This window comes from Mastomys coucha, unplaced genomic scaffold (genome assembly GCF_008632895.1).
Source record: "Mastomys coucha isolate ucsf_1 unplaced genomic scaffold, UCSF_Mcou_1 pScaffold2, whole genome shotgun sequence".
Classification (NCBI taxonomy): Eukaryota; Metazoa; Chordata; class Mammalia; order Rodentia; family Muridae; genus Mastomys; species Mastomys coucha.
In genome coordinates, this window is record NW_022196902.1 from 1,589,314 (window position 1) to 1,609,313 (window position 20,000).

Sequence of the window (20,000 nt, forward strand, 5' to 3'; positions counted from 1 at the left end):
CACACACACACACACACACACACACACACACACACACACACACACACACTGGCTGGGTCCAAATATCTGTTTCAACTATTTCAAAAGTGCACATGCATTCTTCTATACATACTCATATGCCTACATATGAAAGTATGATAATATGTATATACATATAGACAGATATATATGTATGTATATGTATACACATATACATACATTTGGTGGGTGGAGCAGAGCCCCCAAAGCCACACATTATTTTTTTTCTCAGCCTTTTTATACCTTCTTAGACAAAAGTTCATTATAAAATAACCTCATAGATAAAATGTTACAGAAAAAGGGAGTTACAGAAGGTTGTCAAATAGTAAGTTCAAAGCAGTGTTTCACTCTATAAGCTCATTATAAATTCAAAGCAACAGCTTCATATGGTTTTGCTATATCATAGTACATACCTGAGTATTTTTCCTTGATCACAAATCTGTCCCATGCCTATTTTTCTTCTTAGTGCAATGCATGAAAGCTCATTGTATTTTTTATTATGCAGCCTTTGCTTTAATATTCTATGAGGAGGGGGTACATACTATTCTTGATTCTACATTTCTCACATCTTTCTGGCCAAACAACTAAAACCATCTCCTTAAACTTTCTTCCCAAAATTATTGGGATCAAGTCGGGAATTCCACAATGTCATTAATTCATCTAAATAGCATTAACTCATGAAAGTTCATCCTCATGTTGATCTGTAGGAAATTTGTCCAATACGGTAGACTAATGCCCAGGAATCATCAAGCTGTGAAGTAGTGGCAAGAAAGGCATAACGGCAGCAAGAAGCAATCCTGGGCAAAGTCCCTGGGGCTGTGCATCTCCAGGATGCATCTATGGCAGCCATTCGAAACAGTGGGCTCTTTCCAGGAAACTTACTTGCCTTCCACAGTCTTTTCTAGATCGCTTCTGTCACTTATGTACACATGGTCTATTTATTTTAATGGAAGGGCTATGGTAGCTAAAAACTGAAATAATACAAGTTTGCATCAAGTTATGGGTGGATAAAGAAGATATGACATGGCCCTGCAATGGAACATTATTTGACAATGGAAAAAAGGAAGACCTATGCTATAATGTAGATACACTTGGAAGACAGACAGTTTGAATGAAAGATGCCTGTCATACAAATCACCCAGATTATGATATCACTGATATGACATGTCTACAACAAGCGAGTCCTGAGAGAAAAGCCAGTTACTGATTACCTAGCATTTGTAGGGTTTGGCAGGGACTAGGCAGTAGTCTTCCCCTCGGTGTTTTGAAGTTGTTCTAAAATTAGATTATAGTGATGGTTGTACATCTGTCAAATATACTAAAAGCATTAACTTATAGATTTTAAGCAGGTGAAGTTATGACAGTTGTCTCTGAAGAATACTGGTAGAAAGTGGGCCAGCAGTAGATTTCCCTTGTCATATAGACTGCCCCATCTCCCAGGCGTGTGCGACTCCTACAATGTTATACCAGAAGAATCTAAGAGTAGTAAGGGGCTCCTGCTTATACTTCAAGGTTCAAGGCTGCAGTAGAGACATGGTCACTGCCAGACGGAAAAGTGTTATGCACTGAGTTCCTTCCTTATCCCACTAAAGAAGCTTCATCTGTCCTATCCCTCTGTTATCTTCATGACCCATGATGGATTATTCTTCCAGCCTCATAATTCCTAGGCATTCTTGAACTTTTTTCTTTTGCTTCTTCTCTCACATTACATCTTTCTCCCTCCACCCTTTTGAGAGAACATACACTTATCAAGTATTAAAATGTTGTCTTTAGAAAACATTACTCTTGCTTATTAATATGACAGCATTCTCTGCCCTTGACTCACTGAAGACACACTGCATGTTAATTATATACTAGACTGTGGTTAGCATTGAGGAGCCAGAGACAAATGACCCAATTTCTATCAAAAGGAAGCTTTCGTTCACTGCAAAGTGATAGATGTCTAGACTTTCATGTGAACGGCTCTCTGACAGCACCAAAGAAGCAACAGGTATAAGGTGGTAGATATAATTAATTTTAATCAGAAGAGTTAGGTGCTGTCCAAATCCAAGAATCTTGATGAATCTGCCATATTGTCAATTGGCTTCAAAAACTTCCAAAGCATCATGAATCAGTTTCTAAAGTTAAAGAGCAAAGTACAGGACCTTACAGTTAACCTGGTTTTATAATGAACACTATTGGCTAATGTTGAACCATGAAAGTTTAAATAGAACTATGCTGCGAGTGCAAGTTTCCATGCAAGCAACCAAAGAGCACAAGGGAGTAAAAAGTGAAGGTAGCCTCAAAGATTCGTTACTTCCTGTTTCTTTTTTCCTTTTAATTTTGAGACACAGTAGACTGGCCTCAAAACTCTCTTATTTTCTAAGTTGGTTGCAAAGTTAATTCTCCTGCCATGGGCTTTTGAGTGCCTGAACTACAAATATGTACTACTATGTCAGATCTAGGACTTTCTTATTTCTAAAATCACAAAATAGAACTCTGTGTGCATGTTTATGGGTTCATATGCTCATGAGTGCAAGTGGGGAAGAAGTTGGTGTGGAGCGTTGTCTTCAGTTATGCTCCACCTTGTGTTTTTAGGCAAGATCTCTCACTGAGCCATGAGCTAGAGGTTTCAGTAGGATAACAGCGTAACAAGCTGTGAGGATCTGCCCTTTTTCAACTCTAAGCACTGAGGTTACAGGTTCAAACAAAGGAACTTGGGTTTGAGATGGGTGCTGGGGATTGAACTCAGGCCTTCTTGCTTTAGCAGCAAGCACTTCCCCCACTGAGCCATCTCTCCAGCTGAGGAACATTTTCATAGAAACACAACCAGCAACTCCATAGAGTATGCATCTTTGCACATGGCTATAGGGTTCTTGTTTCTGCCCATGGAAGCCCTATAAGATACTCAGAGTGGGTGAGCAAGCTGGGCCCTGAGGTGTGCTGCTTGCATGCCAGGCTATGCTGCCACTAACACTACTGCCTATTCAAGGTGAGTATTGATGTGACATCAATACCTCTCTCCCTCCTAAAGGAGTGCTGTGTCAGTTATTGAACTTTTTGGTGACGGTGGTACCACTCAAAATCACTCAATACCAATGGGCAGACCGAAGTGAAATGAATAGCAAAATGCTTATATTTTAGGGTCAGAGGCTATGAACCCTGACCTTGTGTGGCCACTAGTGACTCACACCCAGACTCTGATGTCCACATGCCTCGACAGCAATCACCCACCACCTTGCCTTTGCCCTTCAGCTGCTTTCCCTCGCTCATCATCAGGGCTTTTGGTTGGATCTCTCTAGTGGCAGCAGACAGTTCCTCTGTCGCTGTCTCCACACAGAAAGCCTGTTGTCAACTTTCTTCTCAACTTGATCCTGGGCTCTGTTGCTTCTTGCAGAACCTTGCTTGGCCTGGAAAGACATCTTAGGAGTCCTGCTTTTCGACTTTCCAGTATTCTCCGGGCTCGTGTTTGTTTAACAACTGCGCAAACCTACTCTATCATCTTTTAGAGTTTATGTGAAGGCAGACAGAATACTTTTCCCCTAGGGCACTTTATTAGATGGTTATCTGAAAAGCACATTATTGTTCTGGGGACTCAAATAGAATGCAGGAGAATTCTAACTTTTAAAACTTTCAAAATCAGAGATAATAAAATGTACCATTCTGTTTTAATATCTTTCAAGTGACAGACCATAAGAAGGCCACCAGATGAGAGCCAATACAATTTTTTTTCTTGAGAGTGATTAAAAGGCAGCATAAAAAGATGTCAGTCGGACAGACAGACGACTGTTATTTCAGATTTACAACCAGAAAACAAGGCCAGGCTGTGGCTCCTGGTGTGAAATTGCAAAGCTTCTATATTGTCCAAGAAATCTCACTGGATGAGGTAACTTATTTTATTTCACAGTCATCCCCCACATCTCACAATCTACAGTAACTGCCACACCTAATGGGATCCAGCCAAAGGCAGGCATGGAGTTATAAGCCTGCAGACTCTCCTTTTCCAAACATTAAAAAAAATGTAGAACCATTTTTCCAAACCTGGGAGGCTCCTAAATTCTGGTTGTTCTAGGGTGAGGAGGCAGTTCCTGAGAGTGTATCATGGGTGGCAGAATTCTGAGTACTCCTTAGCACTGTCTGGCATCTCTTCCTCCGACCATCTTCCTCCGATGCCCCCGTCTCCGACACCGCCACGTTATTGTTAGTTATTGCTGTCTTGACTCTGTCCGCTGGCCTCAGGCATTCTTTCATTTTCTTGCAGTTTCTATGAACCTCATCCCATTAAAATTTATCTTTTATGTTTCCAGCCATCAATAAAAAGAGAGATTTTATGTCCAAGTACATACTGGGTTTAATATTTGAGAACCTGCTTTATGTATATGACTTCAGAATTCTCTTCATTTCGGCAGTCAGCTACAGAGACATACTGTCTCGGTGTACTACAGTGCCCATAGAAGCAAGTATTTAGACATCACATTGAATCTCTATGACTTCATCTCAAGCTCCATTGCAGAGAAGACTATTAACCCTTCGCATGGTGAGGTTAAGCTTTGATCTTCAAAAGTGAAAGCTCATCTTATACTTAGGTTGAGTCATTAATTATTCAAATGGTATAGTTTGAGGGTTTTTTTTTTTTTTGGTAGACAGTCTGTCTTATCATTCATGTCAATGCCTAGATAACTTAAAAAAATTAAATATCTCCAGTGTTTGCAGTATAAGTTTTTTGATATGAAAGATTTCCAGCATTTCTTCACAAAACAATACATACATTTAATAGAAAATCCCCACATTCTGGTAGTAAAACATCTCTCAGCTTTTACTAAGCAATATCCTTTATTTTCCGGAATGGATCAGTGGTATGATATCTTAATGTTGGAGAGCGCCAAGTGAAGCTCTCTACCTCTTTGTCTTCAACATGGTCACCAGTCCATACTGTGCAGTGGAAAGTGAGAACACTTCTCTTGGTTCCTAGACATTTTGAGCTCATGTTAGGATTTTTGAAGCTTTTCAAGGCCTACATCCTTCCAAGAATTACATAAACAAATTTATATGTTATATAATGCGGCCATTGCAACACCGCGGTTAACAAAGCCAGTTCTGGCTTTCGTCTGGCCTCTGCCTTTCACCGTTTCCTACTTCCACAATCTTGAGAGAGTCACTGTTTCTCTAAACTCCAATTCTTTATCCTATTAAGGGGTGTGGGGGGGGGAGGATAACCTACTTTCTAGAGCCATTGACAATTTTCATTTATGCAAAAGGTCTTAATTTAGTATCTAGCACTTACCAGCTCTTCAGTAAACAACATACTGAGAAATTAATGGAACTACAAAACCACCACATTTAACACAATGATCTAGAACAGAGTTTAACTTCATGTCCATGTTTACCAAGCAAACATTTAAAAGGTTGTTTAAAATCTTTCTATTGGGGAAGAAAATGAGGGGTCAGATGTGGGAAATTTTCTGTTGAGTAAGTTGGGGGATGCCTAGCCCTCTCTGAGACTGATGATGCTCACAGCATGATAAAAGCTCAAATGAGTCCTAAAATAAGATTCTACTGTGGCTTGGTTTATCTCAGTGTTTCTCAAACTTCTGTGCCTTAGTCAATGTTCTATTGCTGTAAAGAGATGCCATGACCATGGAAACTGGTCTAAAAGAAAACATGTAATTGGGGGCTTGCTTGCAGTTCATAGGTTTAGTCCATTCCATCATGGTAGGAGGCATGGCAGCACAAGGTGCCGGAGAGGTAGCTGAGAGTTCTATATTTGGATTGGAAGGCATCAGGATGAGAGGGACACTGAACCTGGCTTGAGTATTTGAAACTCCAAAGCCTGTCCCCAGCGACACATTTCCTCTAAAAAGGCCACACCTACCCCAACCAGGGCACACCTTCTAATCTTTCTCAAGTGCTACCCCCTAATGATCAATCTTTCAAATATGAGCCTATTGGGGGACATTTTTATTTCAAAACACCACATTATGACACTGTTATAATTTGCCATGATTTTTTTAATGAGTTTTTTTTTTCTCAAAATTTCCCATTTTCTCCTTCTGTAGTGCATTTTCCATTTCACATTCCATTAGTTTGTCTAAGACTCGACATTCCTCAATGCACTTTAGGAAATTATCATGTGGTTTATATTCCTTTTTCTTCTTTTTTTTTTTTAAGATTTATTTTTATTTTATGTATGTGAGTACACTATCGCTGTCTTCAGACACACCAGAAGAGGGCATCGGATCCCATTACAGATGGTTGTGAGCCACAATGTGGTTGCTGGGAGTTGAACTCAGGACTTCTGGAAGAGCAGTCAGTGTTCTTAAATGCCGAGTCATCTCTCTAGCCCTCTTTTTTCTTCTTTAAATACCATTTTTCCTTTAGAAATTGTTTCCTAAATTAAGCAGTCATTGAATGTAGTGGGAGTTAGGATTGTTCCAATTTCCAAAAACACACAACAATAGCCTTGCAAGGTGGACCAATTTGATAATATCCTTTGCTTAAGTTGACAGAGTGTAAATTGCAACCAATCAAATTGACTTCACATTGAACACCAACCATTATAATTTTGCTTATATTGAAAATACCAAGACTCTCTGGCAGGACCACAGTATCCACAGCCGCACAGCAAGGATACAAAAGTATATCTTCAAATAATTTTGTTTTTCATCGAGACACGGTTGATTGATATCCTTTAATCAATTCATTACAGTATTTAACAGAGAGCAATGGAAAACAATTCGGAAATTTAAGGAGCCACAGAAGTGATGCACCAGAGACCATTATTCCTGCCAGAGAATGATGGGTGTAAAGTTTACCTAACACCTGTTGGGTTAGAATACTTCCTGACACCAAATATCCACGGGTGGGACCGACATGTATGTAATACTTGTATTATCTCAAATCCATTCTCTTTCAGGCAATGCAGAACATCCATGCAACTTGAGTGCTTTCTTTTTGTCTTATTTTCTTGACAAACACAGAACTTTTGGCCCCACTGACGCTAATTATTACCAGAAATGTGGACTACAGGGACAGGAAATGAAAAATAACCAAGTGAGAAATAAAATTGCATGAAAAAACAACTCATGGGAAACTAAGATACAAGAACCAAACACAACTCAGAAAAGGGAAAGTTGGCTCTGGGTTAAAAGTGTCCAGTTTCTTCCCCAAACATTAATGTTTCAGCATTTATAGAAATTAATATACACATTTTATGGGAAAAACTTAACTCAGAAAAGAACATCAGAAAATTTCCCAAATACAAGTGATATGCCTGGAAACCAACCAAGACTGTAACTTGGGGAAATAAGTGGGTGAGAGTTCCTGCCTTGAAAAATTCTGTATAAACCACAAGGATAGTTTGCTTCTGCAGAGGTTTCTGTGTTACGGGTAATTTGGGGACTATTTTCCCAATTAATGACTCCGGTGGCTAGTATGTTCACATTTAAAATGTACATTAAGGCAGAAACACCACTCTCATTTTTTCTCCCCTAAACCAGTTGCTTAATGGGATTTTGTTCCACCAAAAAAAGCATGCAACTAAAAACCAGTATTTGATGTGACTCATACTGCATCATAGCTAGAAACAACAGTATACTGCAAAGGTCATTTGTATAACATTGCGAGCAACCAGCTGTTTTTCTGATCTACAGAGCAAAGCCCACGCTGAGAGATAGCTGCCCAGGAGGCAGGGGTTCATTCTGATTTGATCCACCGGCTCTCTCCCTGTGGATCAGATGGTATCTCAGCTCTGAAATCAGTATTTCTAACCCATCCCATCCTCCTCTGTAGCCTCACGGGACAAGAGCTGTAAGAAATATGGAGGGAAATTGTTCCTGTTAAGAGACAGCTAGATTTATTTCTGTTCTTTTTTTTTTTTTTTTTAAAAAAAAAAGCCTCCATGTATGGTGGGAATGTTAAAATGATACTTAACAGGAGAATGTATCCATCCTGTTCTGTCCATATAGTAATAAAGTCATATTACATAACACAGTATTTCTGCTTTCCAGCCTTATTCAGAGCCTGTCTTGGACTGAGCTGAGTGTTTCAAAGGATGTGGAGGAGACACACTTTTTCAAAGGCTCTCACCCAGAGAAACCTCGGAGTTGCTGCCATTGTTATTGCTGTATCCCAGAATTGTGAGTTCACAAGGTTCCTTTTCAGTTCGGGGAATCAGATTCATGGACTTCTCCATGTTTTTATTTATTCTCCAATCACTTTAAATTGAAAGACTGCAACCATTTTGGGGAAAGCAATTTCAATTTTGAACTCATTTTCCAAGCCCTGAATAAAGTGCTTTCACTTACCAGAAAGCTCCCTCCTCCTCCTGAGAGGTCATTAGCCTTCTGCCCTTTGGTTTCTTCACATGAACAGCAGGACACTGACTTCCACAAAGTGTTTGCAAAGCTCACTGATGCAAAACAGCATCTCTGAAGCCTGGGCTCACAGTAAAAGCCAATCACAAATCATATACTCTATCCATCCATCCATCCATCCATCCATCCATCCATCCATCCATCCATCCATCCATCTACCCACCCATCTATCCATCCATCATCCAAGTATTTATTGCAAACCTCTTAAGTATATCCAGGAGGAAACGGACAAGCTCCTCACTAGTAGACCACTTACCGTGGTAAGATAGAGGCTGGGTAATTTGTTTGCTATATTAGCCTAACAACACTGAGATTGGCTGGTAGTCATCACTGCTGTTATTTTTTTAAAGATTTAATACTGTTGAGTTTTGCTCAGAGTATATCCTGTGTCATGAAAACATTCAGAGGCAGCATCTCCAGTTTAAGTACATAAAATATATTTCCAAATGCAAACATGACACTTGGTCTCTCAGTCACAACCTGCCAGAGGCTCTTGAACAGCAGAGTATCTTTATGTGGGAAAAAAACCCCATAAATATAGTTGATATATCATAATACTGAATATAGGACTAGAAATACAGGAAAAGATGTTTATGTGATAAATAACTAACCAAGGATTTCATTCAGTAAAAAAGTAAAATCAATCATGTGGCTCTTAGAACGTAATTGAAAGCTAATACTAGATGGATTAGTAAATAAATAAATAAATAAATTCTAGAGACACAGTGGCATGAGCCACTTGGGAATAACAGGTCATTAGAAGCTTTTAAGATTCTCATAACAGATGACATCTTGTGGGTTCCTTTCAAGCCTGGCTCGACCCTCATCATTCTCCTTCTTGGTCTGCCTTTTCAAGTGAGTAGGTTGCAGCATAATATATCTTGACATCATTACCTGAAATATTGGCTCAGTTCAATTGTTATGCAAGCAATGTGACTGCAAATGACAGCTGTGAGTAGGGATGCTACTGAGCAAGGAGGAAAATTCAAGCCACGTCCACTCCCTGCTGCCAGCGGCTTAATCTGAAATAACATCTGTGAAGGAACACACGATGCTCTGATCCAACAGTGCATTTGATGGGCAAAGTATCTATAGTGACAATTTTAGTCCAAGGCAATTGGGAAGTAGAAGAACCCACTTCTGCCAGGGTACCGTCACCATCACACCTCTGTGACCACACCTTTATCCCCTGACCTCTGTCAACTGTTTCAGAAAGGGGAGATGAGGAATTTCTACTTCATACAGTTTTTCCAAATCAGTATTCCTATCCCAAATCCAAATCCCAGGGCTATTTGGCTCCCATGTGTGCACAATTACTTAAGCCCATTTGTAGTATCAAGAGAGCTTACAAAATGTTCACCTCTGTGTAACCTTGACTCAGACAAGCACTTAATTTAAAAAGCTGTTTTGTAATCAGTGCCTGTGAATACACATGAGGTATAATCTTTTGTGTATTTTTTTCTTTCAGAAGAAATTAGTGCACAGCATCAGAAAATGTATTTAAAGGGGATTGCAGATCATAAGAATTGCTTGTGTTGAGAGACAGGACACTGATAAAAAGGTAACAGAAGGACGCACCCTGGGAAACATCTCCTGATGCACAAATCCATAGCATGCCTCTGTCTGCTTTTATGGATTTTCTTGGGATAAAAACACAGGGAAAAAAGCCAGTGTTCATGCCTGCATGCGTGCTTGTGTAAACGCTTGTGTGCATGTGTGTGTGTGTGTGTGTGCCTGTGCATGTGTGTGTGTGTGTGTGTGTGTGTGTGAACTGTACATATTCAAGTAGCTATATTCATTTGGATGCAAGGATTCGGGGGGGGGGGGAGTTCCTTGAAAGTTTCTCGTTTCTCCCATTCCTCAGCAGGTGCTGCCAAGATGCCTCCAGGCTAGATAATGTGTCTATTATCAGCAGCCACTCCCTGTATATGAAGAAGATCCCAGCTGCCTAGCTGTTGAGGGAGTTGCATTAGTGACAGCATTATGTAAGCTCCCATTTTTATACTTATCACAGCCCAAGGTTTCAGAGCACCTGGTGCAAAGTGGGCACTCAGTGCAAATGATGATCATTGTGGAAGAGAAAAAGACAGAAAATGGATCCTAATGCACAGCGCTTTGCATAGCAGCCATCACAGGAGCTATACCTGAGACACTACAGGAGAACTGTCTAACTATTGTCTCAAGAGGGTTGCGATAGTCATCAGCTCAATAAAGGGGGATTTGTTTAACTCTTTGAGGAGTGTCCTCAGATCTTGTTTCAGAGATTGGGCACAAGAAATTGAGCGAGTGATTAATAGATACCATGGTGATGTGATGTGTATCCATCTCAATTACAACAGGTAAAAAGTAGAGGATGCTGATGGAGGTTTTATAGGTGATCATGCACCTTTGCTTCGCATTCTATTTGTCAGAATAAGGAACATGAAGAACAGAAACCAAATGTCCAGGAGGAAATAAAGATGGGTCCAAAAAACTAGCTAGTCAGTCAGTGTCAGCCAGTGGAACATCAGCAGTCCACAGCTCTCCAGCAGCCCCAAACCTTTTCAGAGCCTGTTGCCTCCTTATTCCCAACTCACAGCATCTGTCCAGTCATGTCTCTGGAGGAGCATAGGAGCCAGCATCCTGGTCCATGACCTCAGTTGATATTTACTCCTACCTACTCCATTTCCCTCTACTGCTCAACTAAGCCTTGCTTGGATCAATTTCCTGCTTCTAGATCTTCACTATAATTTCCACTTACTGATCAAGTACCTAAATCCAGACATGGCTTCCTGTTCAGTACCCTGGGAGAATGTCTGATCAGAAAGGGGTTCATTAAGAAACAGAAAGCATGTTCAAAATGAGTGATGTAAATTCATCACACAGACTATGGACAAAAGTCTAGAGAAAATATCAGAAATGGTGGAAGGACCAGACAAGGACAAACTGGGAACCTGCTTTATAGAAGAGCTGGGACTGCATCCAGCTCATAGCAACCTCATATCTCACTCACCTTCTCCTTCACACTACCTGCTGGTGCTTCAGATTTTCAAAAGACCAATAGCAGGTCAGAGGGAGAGAGAAGAGGGTAAAGAACCCAAAGAACACGTCTCAATGAACAAATAGAACCCATAGCCTCTTTTTCTGTGCCTTGTCTAAACAACACCAGAACCTCAAGTTGTAACCTTGTCCCTGTATTGATCTTGCCACCATCAGTCCCCAGATCGTGGGATAAACCATTGTGAGCTCTTGAAGACCTTCACCAGGTACTTCCAGATGCCCTTCCCTAAGGCCACCTCAGCTGGGACTCCTGTTCCCTGGTAAGAAGAAGATTCCTGCAAGCACCCAAATGAAACAGGGTGTGTTGCAAGGTCTCAGGATCTAGGCTAAGAAGTTTCAAGTTCACCTGACACATTGAACTGTTTAACCTTGGTCACTTGACTCTCAGAACCTCAGCTGTATAGCAGGGTATAGCACTGTATAGCACTCCTATTCCTAATTGGATAGGGGCATTGTGAGAATCAGATGAGAATATTTGGGTTAAGGTAATGGAACCATATTGTGTAGAACTAGGCAACATATGAGGTTGAAGGACACAACAGCTGCTATTGCAGTAAAGCCTGGCCTAGAAGCAATATGCTCTTTAAAGGGACAGCATATTTTCCCTTGACTTCAGTAAAGAGAAGCTATAGATTTCTTTTCACTTCCATACTAGCATTTCTAATTACATAGACCCTGGTGTATTTTCTTGCATTCATTCCTTTGCCTTTGCTAAAGTTTTCTGTCTAAACAGCTACAACAAGCATCATTGTTGAAGTGCTATGGAAACAGGTGTTTTATGGGAATATTCTAATCTATTAAGAGGCCTCATAACTACCAATAGAGACTCTATGATCAATGATGCTATGTGATTTTTCTCTAAGCCCATGTAATACCCATGAGTTAAAAGCTACTGAAGCCAATGTTTTATTATGCCATACTGTTTGTTTCTTGGAAGAAAGGTTTCTACATTTAATCTGAGCCTCATCTCGTGGATCTGCTACTAGTGGAGGGAACAGACAGCGAGGAAACTGCTTCCTCAAGTCAGGAGCTCACCCATATGGTTATAGTTGACTTCAGAGATCTGAATGACATCAAGAAAGGAAATCAGAAGTCTCTAGCACAGGAAGTTTGCTTATGTGTTCAGTGATGACATGAACACCGGGACTTCCAAGTCAAAACCTCTCTGAAACTAAAGAACATAGTGACAAAGATGTCCTTTACAAAGGCTAAGTTCCTTTCAACCATCTTCTTGATATGTGGTAAAGCACCCAGCATCTCCACATCCAGGAGCCAAACAAGTGAGGACCAGGCTGATGCTTGTGCCCATCACTTGCCAAAGCATGCCTGATCGACAACCATAGTCATCCTCAGTCTAGTTTTCTGAGATGACTGATGTCGTTAGCAATTTTAAAAAGCGTGGGTGACTCTATTTGGAAGACTTTTTCCCAGACAGTCAACAGTCTTAGTCTCTGTGATGATTATTGTTTCCTTTTGGTCAATTTGGAATAGATTTAAAATCACCATGGAGGAGAACAAACAAACAAACAACAACAAAAATTTTAAAAATCCCAAAAACCAACCCCCCAAAGCCCCCAAACCAAACCAAACCAAGCAACCCACACTCCCCAAAAGCTCTAGGCATATCTATGAGAAAGTCTGTAGATTAGGTGAGACGGAAGCTGCCTAAGAGTGGACAGAACCACTCTATGGGCAGGAGGTCCTCAAGTGAACTAAAGAAGCAAGCTAAGCATCAGTAGTTCTCTATCTTTGCTTCTTGCCCATGGAGAACTGTTTCACACTTCTCCCACCATGGTTTCCTTGCCATAATTGACCATAACCTGCAACATTAAAAAGGTACACATTCCCCCCACCCAGAAATTAATAAGAATAATGGCTATTAGGAGAAAGAGAAAGAGAAGATGGATTAAAGGAAAGACAGAAGAAAGGATGGAAGGAAAGAGGGAAAGAAAGAGGAAGGACCTGGGTCAGTCAGAGAAGGAAGAGGTAGGAGAAGGTGAGGCACGACTTTATTCAGGCCATAGGATCTAGCCTAGAGGTACAAACCTGTATTCCAACAAATGTCAAGCATGCTCAAGTAAACCCAGAAGGTGAGCTGCCGGTGGCTTGTCCATGATGCAGTGCAATTTGTCAGTTGCCTTGTTCAGGAAGTGACAGAGGCACAGGAACCTATAGAAAATACTGTAGGTCTGTGATCTGCCCTCCGGTGTCCTCACAACATGTTTATGGGTCTCTGATGGATGAGAGCCAGATCCTGATATCATTACCTGGGCAACATGGCAAAGGTTGAAGTGTTACACCTAATGCAGCTGTGCAGTTTTATATGGTGGAGATATTGGGGGCACATTGCTTAACAATCACTCTTTGATTTAAAGATCTACACACTTTGCTCAGGGCTCTGGCTGGCTCTCCAGCAGTACGAGCTGTTTCAAAAAAACAGGGCCAGTGACAGATGGTTTTTAGCACAAGGAACCTTCCTAAAGGGCCCAGCAAACTTTGAAGATCCAAATGGACCCAGAATCAGTGAATGCCAGACGTTTAGAGGCTTCTATCACTGGAGGGCAATGGGAAGTCATGAAAAACCATCTGGCACCAAAGGTCAAAAGGCTGCAGGCTGCTCTTTCCCCATTTATAAAAAGGTCTCCAATTAGGAATCAGTCTGAGGATAACACACACAGGCATGGTCCAGTCAATAGGGTGCATGGGAATTCTGGACAAAGAGGAAAGGAATGGAGTGGAGAGAAGAAGAGAGGAGGGGAAAGGAGGGAACAGGAGGGGAAGGTAAGGGAGAGGAGGAGTGGAGAGGAGAGGAGCGAAAGGGAAAGAAGGGAAGAGAAGAGAAATGAAACATGGAAGATAGCAGAGAGGGAGCGTGAGAGAAGGGTAGAGAAATGGAGGGAGGGAGGAGGGAAGGAGAAAGGAATGAAGGGAGGGGCGGAGGTATTGAGAAGGGACACAGGAAAGGAAGCAGGAAGGACAGGGAGGAGAACACAGAGGAGGAAGAGGAATGGGAGCAAAGAAAAGACAATCCTCACTCTCTTCCACCCGAGGCAGCAGCCTCTTGGAGGGGTAGAGAGACAACACGCATGCAGGCAATTGGGTTGCATTTTGTTGGGTTCTCGTTTTTCTGAAATGAAATATTTTCTTAGTCCTCAGTTTCTTGGAGGTTTTTCTAGATAAATAATGTTGACAGCTTTTAATTTTTAAAGTGAATTCTAATTAAGACCATCTAAAATGGTCACCAGGGGGTGCCTAAGTGATTCCCCCCATTGCTTATTATCCTAAAGCAAGAGAGAATAGGATGATAGGGAACAGATTTTCACTCCCAAACGCTTTTAAATGTGTGTATGCAGGGGTGCTTGCGTGCGTGTGTGTGTGTGTGTGTGTGTGTGTGTGTATACATATCTTATTTCTTAATTTAAGAATTAACCCCAAGGAGAAGACTTTAGGAACAATTAAAAAAATGGATATAAATCATTCTTGAAATAAAGTGCAAACTCAGGAATAAGATGAGCATTAATTTACCATCTCACCACAGGAAGGCAGGCAGCATCTTTTAATACTGTGGTGATTAAGTAGACAGACCCTTAGGGAAATGAGTAGAAGACTCTCCAGTGACAGCATACCTGCAAAAACATCAAGGAGGTGGGATAGCATGTTCCTGCCATGATCCTCAGAGCTAGGTAGTTGTCCAGAGAGGCCAAGCAGTGTCTATGGACAGGCTAATGGAGGTGTCCCAGGACAAAGCTAATAAGCCACAGGGAAGGTTTGTTGTCATTGTGTCCTTTGGTTTTCAGGGAATGGAAAGAAGATTGGGTTGTAGCTTCTATTATTATTATTATTGTTATTGTTATTGTTATTATTTACTTATTAATTTACTGTTGTTTTTCATGACAGAGTTTCTTTGTGTAATAGACTCGCTATTCTGGAACATGCTTTGTAGCCCAGGCTGGCCTTGAATTCACAGAGATCCATCTGCCTCTGCCTCCCAAGTGCTGGGATTAAAAATGTGCTATCACTGCTTGGTTGTAGCTTCAATTTTAAAATAACTATAATAGAAACACCAATTCAGTGGGAAAAAGTAGGCAAGAATGTGTAATGAGGCTGGACAGATGGCTCAGCGGTTAAGAGCTCTGACTGCTCTTCCAGGTCCTGAGTTCAAATCTCAGCAACCACATGGTGGCTTATGATCATCTATAATGAGATCTTATGCTCTCTTCTGGCTTGTCTGCAAAAAGCTACAGCATACTCATATACATAAAATAAATAAATAAATATTTTAAAAAGACCTCTCTTAAAAAAAAAGAATGTGTAATGGGTATTGATTGTTATTGGATAACTGAGGCCAAGGGTAAGCAGACAATAAATACAATGCCAACTGTTTTTAGTAACAATATTAATAAACTATAAGTTAAATATACATAGAGCCCTTGCTCCAGACATGACTATTTCTCCTTAAAAATCTAATTTGTTGAAGGAAAAGTTTTCAGAGGAAACTCCATAACTTAAGATGTTCTATAAGTGGCATTAATTCTATATAGCTAAGAATACTTGAAGTTTGGTCATCAGCCAGATGGCCTTGAATAGAGGCTTCTGTCTAAGATGGGTGTCTCACACATCTGCACATCTCTGGAGACCTCCAAGGCAGTCTTGTGAAAGTAAATCCACACATTACTCTGCCTGATATGAACCTGCAGGCCATACTTGACTAAGACCACACCACTTCATATCGTCCTAAAGTGCTCGGAGGAGGACAGTCCTGAGAAGCCCAGGCCCCTAGGGCAATCACGAGCAACAACAGAACTTCCAACAGATGGGAGGGACACAGTTGTACCATAGCTGGTACAGTTATGAGGACATTTCAGCGCATGATGGCACTTCTTGTCGCTGCTGTATCTCTTCCCTTAAAGCCAATCCAAAGAGCGATAAGTATACATATATTCAAACCAGATTCTGAGGGCTGATACTGGCAAAAGCTTGCAATCCCCACTGCTTGAACTTGAAAATGAAGCCGTTCTTTGAACAACTTGTGTCTGCCTTTGAAACCCATGGGAAGCTCATTTCAACACAATGAGATATAGAAAGCATGGTAGAGATATGCCAAATTCCAACTGTAGTAAATTATGAAATACTGACTGCATTTGGAGTCATTAAAAACAATTCATACCAGGGATGTGAAGACTTAGGGGACATGTTCACATCAGTTCCATGCCTCCTGTCTCATAGAGAGCTGTCTGAGGAGACTGTGACACAATGTGACAGTAATGTGGATGAACTCATTTGTGTTTTCCCACAACATCAGCGTTTATTGAATAACAATAATTTCATGAGGCACAGCACTTGCAATGGATCCCAGCAGGGGAATGTGCTGGCCTGGACAATGGGCATTACAGACTTTTGGAGGAAAGAAGTGAACACCCTCTCTGGACATTTCAGACTTCTGGGGGACCACCCAATCTGAGAGAAAGGTTTGCCTCTGATCCATCCACAGCATTGGGCCTGCAGTGTAGATAGGTGGGGTACCTAGGAGAAGGGACCTCAGGTCACAGACAATGAGCTGGGAGATAGCAACTGTTGGATAAATGGGCACTGCAGGGCACAATCCTTCCCCATCTTATAGTCCTTCCCAGGGCTGGTTGAGAAATACAATCCAAATACCACTTTCCTTTTCAGCTTAACTGAATTACATCCTTTATTGCCCAGTGGCCTAGGCAATAAATGTTACTGAAAGGACTAATTTAAGATCTGAATTTATTTTAATTAGTCTTTGTAATACTGCAGCAGATGTGAGTCTGATTACAGGCAACCTGTACTTGCTAGGAATCTCAATGAAGCCTCAAACTGTTTAGATTGCTAGACAAGACAAATTCTTAAATAAGAGGAGAAAGAGGGGGCTATAAGGAGAAGAGAAAGGAAAGAATGTGGGCCTCATGGTTTATGGCCATGTTCTCCGTGCACATAGGCACAGCCCTGTGGGTGGGACATGTGTTGGATTAATAACTGATAGCTGTGGTTAACTCTGGTGGAGTCAATAACCTACCCTGGACCCCACACCCTAATTCTGGGTAGTGGAGTAATGAGTCTCCCTGGAATGAAGTCTGTGTCCTCCTTTGTTGTAACTATTGATCTACTATAGGGCCCTGATGTGATTTAGATGAGGGAGGAAGAGATAATGACATTGATTATTCTATTTAGGAAGCCGACTAAGACAGAACTCAGGTACAACACAGGAATAGAAAACCAAACCAAACCAACCACTCAATCATTTCTTGTCTTTTCCTTGCAGTCCAAGGCGAGATGAAGCAGCCACAGTGACAGGGGAATAAACATTTTGATAAATCTGGGGCTTTGGACTTCAGGGACACATTGGCACAACAAAACCCTGGGCTTGCTTTTGTTGTTTTGGCCTTTTTTTAATGATCATGTATCATGGTCGGGAAACAAAGCCCTGACTTGTATTCCAGAGATGTGAGCTCCAGTGCTTTCTCAAGGAAGCACATCTTTGCCGATGAACATCATTCTTCCTAATGTACTTAGCTACAGATTCTTTTAGTGCAAATTTGGATTCTATAAACTAACCATCCTTGCTTTTAGATGTGATATAGCAAAGTACCATAGGCCAGGTGTGGATTCCACAGCACACTGGTTTCTTACTTTGGAAGCCGGGAAGTCCAAGATTAAGGTTCCAGGGTGAGTGCATTAGTTATTTTTTCTTTTTTCTTTTCTTTTTTTAAATATCTTTTAATTATTTATTTGTATTTGTGTTTACCCAAATCAGCTTATGCGCATAAATAGGTAGGAATTCTTACAGGCTAGAAGTAAGTATCAAATCCCCTGGACCTGAAGTTGCAGGCCATTTGAGCATCCAGGTGAGTGCTGAGAACCAAATGCTGTTCCTCTAGAAGAACAACAAGTATGTTTTTTTTTCTTTGCTATGACAAAGCAACTGACAAACTGAAGGAAGGAAGGGTTTCTTTATGGCTTATTGTTTGAAGGTACCATGCATCATGGTTGGGAAGCCATGGTGGTAGGGGTGTGAGGTGTCTGTCATGTGTTCATAGTCAGGAAATATGGGGGATGAATGCTGGGGCTCACCATCTCCTTTGTATTTAGTCTTGAACCTTAGCTGGAGGAATGATGCTGCTGACAGTTAGGGTAGGTCTTCTCTCCTCAATTGACCTAATATAGAAAATCTATCACAGGCATGCCCAGAGCCTTGTCTCCTAGGTGATTTTAGATATTGTCAAGTTGTCAATCAATATTAACCATCGACCATCAGTCTGCTGCCTGGTTACTACAGAGATGGTTTTATCTTCATATGAGAAGAAGAGAGGAGAGAATAGATATTCTTATATTTTTTATAGAAGTGTGAATGTTTTTCATCCCTAACAGTACCATGGTGTAGTTAGAGTTTCAATATATGACATATATTCACACACACACACACACACACACACACAGAGAGAGAGAGAGAGAGAGAGAGAGAGAGAGAGAGAGAGAGAGAGAGAGAGAGAGAGAGAGAGAGAGAGAAATGCCAGTTATGCCAGTTTCTTTACTTTATTTTCAGGGGACACAGGATACAGTTCATGGCCCCAGGGAATGTTTGAAACTTTATGTACTGAATCTTATATGGACTTTGCTTCTTTCCCCCAGTGTATGTATATATATGTATATGTATATATGTACATATCTTTGAAAAAATCAGTTATAAATTAGTGCTACTTTAAGAGATTAATGACAACAAGTCACAAAAGAGAAGGGCAATCATAGTAATATACTATAAAGAGTTATTTAAAAATGTGGGTTATTTATTGCTCAAATTTTTCCCATTTCCTATTTTTTTGTTTTTGTTTTTCTTTTTGGTTTTTCTGATACAGGGTTTCTCTGTGTAGCCCTGGCTGTCCTGGAACTCATTCTGTAGACCAGGCTGGCCTCGAACTCAGAAATCCACCTGCCTCTGCCTTCCAAGTGCTGGGTTTAAAGGCATGTGCCACCACTGCCTGGCCCCATTTCCTATTTTCAGATTGCAGTTGACCGTGGGTAACTGAAGCCATTCGAAAGTAAAGCTGATAGTGTGTGTGTGTAGGACCTGCCGCACCTTCCTTTCAGAGTTGCAAGGACTGAGGCATGCACTGCAATTGTTTCAGTCTATCATTAGCTGCTTTTTCAGATAAACCACAAGCTAAACAAGGCACATTAAAAATCATATTCCTCAGGCTAGAGAGAGCCTCAGTGTGCAAAGCAATTGCTGGTTTAGTGTGAGGACTTTAATTTGCATCCTCAGGACTGACATAAATGTAGGGAATGCATGATAGGGCTGCACAGAGATAGCAGGGTACCAAAGCAAGATGGCTAGCTGCATTAGTAAAATCAGCTAGCTCTGGGGTCAACAGATCCTGCCTCAACATATAAGGTGAGAATGATTGAGGACAAGATCGATGTCACCCTCTGACCTCCACATGCACATACATTCATGCACACCTTTCTTCTCACACATGTACATGTATACATGTTTATATATGTGTATGTATAAATATGTATATATGATATATACATATATATATATATACACACACACATGTACTTACATAT